Genomic DNA, 8,351 nt, shown 5'->3' on the forward strand with positions numbered 1-8,351 from the left:
AAATGCTGAGGAGTTGTTTCCTGGGGGCAGAAATACCGCGCTCTCTGGAGAGAAAGCGTCGGTATTTCTGCGGGGAAGTTAGATCGGTGAATGGGAATTATATTCCCATTCACTGATCGGGGGGCTAGCGGCGGGCAGCGGGAGCGCGCGCCCGATCGCGCGCACGAGCCGGCGGCAGCACCAGTGCCTATCTGGACGAGGAAACTCGTCCAGATAGGCCGAACTGGTTAGAACAGCTGTTCCCTAATCAGGGTAATAAGAATGCTTTAGAACAGCTTGGACTATTTGGAATGGTATAAAACTTTGGATTTTCCCACAGACTGTGACAGTTTGTGAAAGGTATGAATAATTTTGGACTGGTCACTTTTTGCTCAAATTTAAATATAAGCTGAGAAATGTTTTTTTTTCAACAATAATGCCTCTTGTACATCATCTTATTATCTTTTGGGAGACATCTATGTCATTTACCATCAAAAAATTACTTGATGGTTGAATAAAAGTAACTTTAAGTTAACTGTAACGATTGGGGAATTATTTCCGTGGTCAGCACACAAGATGCGCGCTGACACTGCGGAAATCCTCCACAAGCGTATAAAATAACAGAACCCAGCTATGGTGCTATGCACCGGTAGAGGGAAATTCCCACCGGCAGATGGAGCTGTGGAGTGCAGAGGAATAAACCCTCTGCACTGCCACAGACGCCAGATGGGAATTGTACGAGGTGAAGCAATATAGGGCAAGATAGCCCTTGGAGAGAGAGCACAGAGACAGAATATACGTGTGTCCACCAATCTTGTCGCCACCCGGCGACGGTGAACACACAACAACGAAAACCAAGTGGGAACGCAATAGCAAGAATGGCGATTGCTAATAGCGACACCAGACTGAGTAATACAGAGCAAAGGAACAGAATAAAGACAGAACTGATAACAAACAGTAATCCAACACACAGGAGCAGACAGGACTAACTACACGCGGTCACCACACGTTAAGTGCAATAGCGACAAAGCGCGTGCGTGTCACGGTCGCCACACGAGAAGCGCAATAGCGACAAAGCGTACCAACCCTGACTGACCAAAGAAGCACGAAAACAAAAGAGAACGCAAACGCTTGCTAAACGGTTACCTCACCGAGACGACAGCAAGCGTTCGGTCCAGACAGACAGACAGATGGAGCAGCCAGTAGCAACCGCTGCTCTGGCTACACTCCTAAGGCAGGATACAGAAGGAACCACCGCCTCTACCGCTAGGGCGAATGCGATCCAAACAGACAGATGGAGCAACCAGTAGCAACCGCTGCTCTGGCTAGACTACCAGACAGAGTACAGAAGGAACCACCACCTCTACTGCTATTGCGAATGCGATCCCAACAGACAGAACGATCTCCTGTCGACCGCCGCTGGCGACAAGACAATCGCAACAGATAGACAGTACAAAGCAATACAGGTAACAAACAACCTGACTATGCTAACAGGAATGCTAGGGCACTCCCAAGGAACTACTCTAACATAGCAATATTAGCAAACAGTAAGCAAAGGGCTGAGACTCCAGGTAAGTTAGCAGGAACAAACCATCATGACCAGCAAGGAATTCTGGGAGGAAATGGTATTTATACTGCAAGCCATCAGAGGAAGCAGCTAAGCAATTTGCATGACAAGTGGATGCAAATTCCTCACCAGAACAGCCACTCTGCAGCTTGCAGAGTGGAGACAGGTCTCTTTTCCAGGGACCTGCAGCACTCAGACCTAACAGATGGTCAAAAAGCTGTCTGCCTGTGCAGACAGCAGAGCAGATCATTACATTAACATTTGCCAGGGGTATGAATAATTATGGACAGCACTGTATATAATAAAGAATATTGTGTGTGGCCATCATAAGTGACAACAAAGCAAAAGTGTAATTTAAAGTGCATTTTATTGTGGGCGAAGTACTTATTGGCATCGATTCATAAAAGGCTGTGCGATAAAAAAAATCTGGACGTTAAAATACTGCATTCGGTATTTGACTTTTGTGTGACAATTCATAAAAATGTTCACAGGTGTGGTAAAAGTTATTTTTCGGACTAGAAGACGCTCCTGACCATAAAACGCACCTAGGTGGAGAGGGAAAGAACCAGTGGAAAAAAATATATACTAAACCTTGTGCATCCATGGTGAAGGGGCATCTTGTGGGTTATGCCCCCTTTGTACTTTATGCCCCCTTGTACCTCTTGTGTCTTCCTCTGTCTCCCTTGTGTCCCCAATGTGTCTTCCTCTGTCCTCCTCTATGCCCCTTTGCTTCCTCCTCTGTGCCCCTTTGCATGGGCACAGTACAGGGAGTCCCCGACATTGCGGCGGGTTGGAGGGAGAAAAGGTGAGTCTTATAGTCCCAAAAATACATGTAGATAATTTGCTGGCTTCAATAGACAAAAACTTGTTTGGTAACAGCAGACCAGTGTGGAGCTGGCAGTTCTGTGCAGTGAGGGCATTACAATAGTAAGAAGCATCCCGACATCTCTTTAGAATGTACGTTTGTTTTACTGTCTCTGCTCCGCTCTGAACCTGTCTATTAGCCTTTCTTAACATTGTATTTAAAGCGGACCCAAACCAAACATTTTTTTAATTCAAAATATTTAGTAGCACCACCCTGACACATACTAAGATAAATAAACACTCCTTCAAGCCTATGAGCATTTCAGTGCATGCTTTTCACCCCTCTCTTTTCATAACTAGGGTTATACAGGTGGCAGCCATTAGCAATTCCTCCTTTGCTGGACACCATCAGAGGTGGAGGGCAGCCCGACCTCTCCCTCCCTTCCTCTCCCTGGGCCCCCCCCCCCTCAGATGCAGAGTGAGCGCTCACGGAAGCGCTGTAGGCAGAACTCACCTCCCTGCGTTCCAATCGCCGCTGATCTCTCTGCATAGAAGCTGATACACACACTGCTTCCGGCAGTGCGTGTATCAGCATCTATACAGAGCGGGAGGAGATCAGTGGCGATTGGAACCAGGGACGGAGGTGAGTTCTGCCTACAGCGCTTCCGTGAGCGCTCACTCTGCATCTGAGGGGGGGGGGGGCTGGGGAGAGGAAGGGAGGGAGAGGTCGGGCTGCCCTCCCCGCGGCTGCGGCTCCCCCCTCCATTATGGGGGGGGGGGGGGGGGCACCTACCTACCCTATCCTGGGGGGCAGCTACCTACCTAATCTATCCTGGGGGCAGCTACCTACCTAATCTATCCTGGGGGGGCAACTACCTACCTAACCTATCCTGGGGGGGCAGCTACCTACCTATCCTATCCTGGGGGGGAAGCTACCTACTCTAACCTATCCTGGGGGGCAGCTACCTAATCTAACCTATCCTGGGGGGCAGCTACCTAACCTATCCTGGGGGGGGGGCAAATACCTACCTAACCTATCCTGGGGGGGCAACTACCTACCTAACCTATCCTGGGGAGCAGCTACCTACCTAACCTATCCTGGGGGGGGGGGGGGAAGCTACCTAACCTAACCTATCCTGGTGGGCAGCTACCTAACCTATCCTGGGGGGCAGCTACCTACTCTAAGCTATCCTGGGGGGCAGCTACCTACTCAAACCTATCCTGGGGGGCAGCTACCTAATTTACCCTGGGGGGCAGCTACCTAATCTATCCTGGGGGGCAGCTACCTAATCTGTCCTGGGGGGTCAGCTACCTAACCTATCCTGGGGGGCAGCAACCTAATCTAACCTATCCTGGGGGGCAGCTACGTAATCTAACCTATACTGGGGGCAGCTACCTAATCTATCCTGGGGGGCAGCTACCTAATCTATCCTGGGGGGCAGCTACCTAATCTAACATATCCTGGGGGGAAGCTACCTAATCTATCCTGGGGTGGCAACTACCTACCTAACCTATCCTGGGGGGGGCAGCTACCTACCTAACCTATCCTGGGGGCAGCTACCTACCTAACCTATCCTGGGGGGCAGCTACCTATCTAACCTATCCGGGGGGGGGGCAGCTACCTAATCTAACCTATGCTGGGGGGCAGCTACCTAACCTATCCTGGGGGGCAGCTACCTACTCTAACCTATCCTGGGGTGCAGCTACCTACTCTAACATATCCTGGGGGGCAGCTATCTACCTAACCTATCCTGGGGGGCAGCTACCTAATCTATCCTGGGGGGCAGCTACCTAATCTAACCTATACTGGGGGGCAGCTACCTAATCTATCCTGGGGGGCAGCTACCTAATCTAACCTATCCTGGGGGGAAGCTACCTAATCTATCCTGGGGGGCAGCTACCTAATTTAACCTATACTGGGGGGCACCTACCTAATCTAACCTATACTGGGAGGCACCTACCTAATCTATCCTGGGGGCAGCTACCTAATCTATCCTGGGGGGCAGCTACCTAATCTATCCTGGGTGGCAGCTACCTAATCTAATCTAACCTATACTGGGGGGCACCTACCTAATCTAACCTGTAATGGGGGGCACCTACCTAATCTAACCTATACTGGGGGGCAGCTACCTAATCTAACCTATACTGGGGGCACCTACCTCATCTAACCTTATACTGGAGAGCACCTACCTCATCTAACCTATACTGGGGGGCAGCTACCTAATCTAACCTATACTGGGGGGCACCTACCTAACCTATACTGGGGGCACTTATCTAACCTGTATTCGGGGCACCTAGCTAGCCTATACAGGTGGCAACTATACTGGCTACCTATATTGGAGGCACCTACCTCACTAACCTATACTGGGGGCACCTACCTATCTAACCTATTCTGGGGGCAACTATTCTGGCTACCTATATTAGAGGCAACCACCTAGCTAACCTGTACTGGGGGCACCTATCTATCTAACTTATACCGTCGGCGCCTGCCTATCTCACCTATACTGGGCGCAACTATACTGGCTACCTATGCTGGAGGCACCTACCTGGCTAACCTATACCAGGGGCAACTATACTGGCTTACTTATGCCTGGCTACCTATACTGGGGGGACCTATAGCTGGCTATAGGGATTCGGATATGTGTGTGCGTCGGGTGTTGCCGGGGGAGGGGGGGCTGTTGTTGCCGGGGGGCCCACATCCAGATTCCGCATCGGGGCCCAGAGGTTTGTAGCTACGCCACTGCCTAGGAGATTTCCCCCCTAGTTCCTCCGCTTCTTCAAACAGGAACCTAAATGGTTAAACGGCTGAAGGGCTCCAAGGAAAACCGGTTTTGTTTGTTCTCTCTTCTTGCTGCCAGGGGGGTAGAAAAGCTTGTTCCACCCCAGAAGCCTTCGCAACCTATCAAAATCAGATCAGCAGGACTTGCAGGAGACAGGGGCTGTTTCTATTGGCTCTGCTCCTGTCAGTCATAGCTCTCTCTGCTTCTGTGAGTCACGGATGGCTTCCCATAGTCTCTGCAGTGTTTACACCACACCAGAGGTGCCGTTAATATTTCTGTTTTACATCTATTTTTTACTTTGCGGTACGATGCTAATGTTGCATCACAAAAAATGACAAAAAGGAATTACATCACAGGGATTCCCGTCGGTCCACCCGTAGACTACCATTACCACAAGCACTGTGCGTTAAAGGGAGCCTTAACTGTCCTTAAAAAAAAAACGTTTTACTTACCTGGGGCTTCCCCAAGCCCCCTGCAGCTGTCCTGTGCCCTCGCCGGTCCTCAACGAGCTTCTGTTCCCCCGCCGCCAGCTAGTTTCGTTTTTCAGCTGACAGTTTTTTTTAAGGACTGTTAAAGGGAACCCAAGGTGAGAATAATATGGAGGCTGTCATATTTATTTCCTTTTAAGCAATATCTGATGCCCGGTTGCTATGCTGGTCCTCTGCCTCTAATACTTTCAACCATAGACCCTGAACAAGCATGCAGCAGGTCGGGGGTTTCTGACAATAGTCAGAACTGACAAGATTAGCTGCGTGCTTGTTGCTTGTATAATTCAGTTCACTACTGCAGCCAAATAGATCAGCAGGACTGCCAGGCGACTAGTATTGTTTAAAAGAAAATAAATATGGCAGCCTCCATATCACTCTCACCTCAGGTTCACTTTAAAGGGGAACTGAAGAGAGAGGTATATGGAGGCTGTCATATTTATTTCCTTTTAGACAATACCAGTTGCCTGGCAGCCCTGCTGATCCTCTGCCTCTAATACTATTAGCCATAGCCCCTGAACAAGCATGCAGCAGATCAGGTGTTTCAGTGGATCAGACTTATAAGTCTGATCTGACAAGACTAGCTGCATGCTTGTTTCTGGTTTTAATCAGATACTACTGCAGAGAGATAGACCAGCAGGGCTGCCAGGCAACTGGTATTGATTAAAAGGAAATAAACATGACAGCCTCCATATACCTCTCTCTTCAGTTCCCCTTTAAGGTTCCCTTTAACTACTTGCCGACTGCTCCACACCAATTGGCTTGAAGTCCTGGGGGTGTGTTTTGCAGGAGATCACATGCGCATCTCTGCTTGAATCAGCCTCCTAGGGGCGATGTCCTCTAGGAGACTGTTAGACGGCAAAACCGCCGTCTATTTACAATGTATAGTGCTACGATCTAAGGCAGCGCTGTACTGGTGACAGCTGTGTCACTCAGCTGTGCCCCTGGGAGGTTCAGGAGCAATCGGCTCTAACAGGCTGATGCCTATGACAGCCCATCGCTGTCATTGGCTTGCAGGGGGAGGGAGGAGAGGGAACAAAAACATAGTAAATGTTATTTAAAAAATAATTATAAATTATAAAAAAAACAATAACCTGCTGAAGAGATCAGAGTCCACCAACGAAAACTCTGTTGGTGGGCAAAAAAAGAGGGGGGGGGGGGGGGGGGAGAAAATCACTTGTGGGCTTAATTGTACGACCCTGCAGCGAGCCCTTAAAGGGAACCTAAACTGAGAAGGATATGGATTTTTCCTTTTAAAATAATACCAGTTGCCTGACTCTCCTGCTGATCCTGTGTTTCTAATACTTTCAACCACAGCCCCTCAACAAGCATGCAGATCAGGTGCTCTGACTGAGGTCAGACTGGATTAGTTGCATGCTTGTTTCAGGTGTGTGATTCAGCCACTACTGCAGCCACAGAGGTCAGCAGGACTGCCAGGCAACCGGTATGGTTTACAAGGAAACATCCATATCCCTCTCAGTGTAGGTTCCCTTTAAAGCTTCAGTGGCCTGATTTGTAAAAATAGCCTGGTCACTGGGGGGGGGGGGGGGGGTAGAGCCTGTGGTACTTAAGTGGTTAAGCGCGGTGATTTTCATTGCTTTTTCTGGCCCATTGCAGCAAAATAGGGTAAAGCAATGCAGGTATAACCTGCATGTGTAAAAGGGGCCTAAAGAGTACATAAAGCTAAGATTATAATAATTGCAGCCACTGCTACTGACCGTATTTGAAATGTAATTGTAATTATTGCTTATTTTGCATATTACTGTATTAAATCATAATTCTTTTATATTGGCCTGGAATCTCTCTTTAAATATATATACTGTACTGCGTTAATATTGCTGAGTAGCTCTGCCTGAAGTCATAAACAGAAAATGGCCATTAAATTACCAACGCTTCTTATGTATTGAGACAGAACCAGTTAGGCAACCCAGTCTCCTAACTGTCATAAGTCTCTTCTTGCAGGATCTCTTCACTGCAGCGAGTTTTGTGCAGAGTTGCCAGAGTAACCCATTAGAATTCTTCACAAGCTTCCAAGTGTACTCTAGAGACTGGCACATTACAGTCAGTGGTGCACATGGGAGCCATTCAAATTATGTGTCCTCATCTGGGGAAAGAAAAAGCTGCAGTCAATAGGGAAATACTCCTTACTGTTTATGGGTTTAAGGTCTTGCTTTTAATCGAGGTTTGCTATTCCTTCCATTCCGGTAGGTGCACATAAAACTGTATAAACATTTAATAAAAACGAAGTAACAAAAAAAGGAAAAATATATTTTGGCCAGAGAGCATTTGATTGCTCTTATTTCTCAGTCAGGCCAAAAGAAACTGTGGGTTTTAGCTTTGTGTTTGATAGGACTGCACAAAAACCGTATGGCTCCTTGCTCACTGCATGCAATCTGTCTCAACGCGATGCAATATTACTATGGGGCTAGAACATTGATTGCAGCGCATTGTGGTGGACTGCATCAGTATAACGCTCTGCATGTCGTTTGTTTACAGAGGCAGTAAAGCATACTTGCAATGCTAATGTATGCATCCCAACGTGTCACATTTACAACATGCGATGTGAATTTTTGGCAGTGTTGCCATTGTATAGCAACTTTGGTGATCAGAGCAGATGTCTACCTGTTTCTGGTAAGTGCTTGGAAGAAAAGGTCCTGAATAGTGACTGTTGTTGCACGTTAGCAAATTTGTTTGGAATGGTGCAGATCTGTTTGGGATCCAGGACTGGCGTGTATT

This window comes from Hyperolius riggenbachi, chromosome 1, assembly GCF_040937935.1.
Source record: "Hyperolius riggenbachi isolate aHypRig1 chromosome 1, aHypRig1.pri, whole genome shotgun sequence".
Classification (NCBI taxonomy): domain Eukaryota; kingdom Metazoa; phylum Chordata; class Amphibia; order Anura; family Hyperoliidae; genus Hyperolius; species Hyperolius riggenbachi.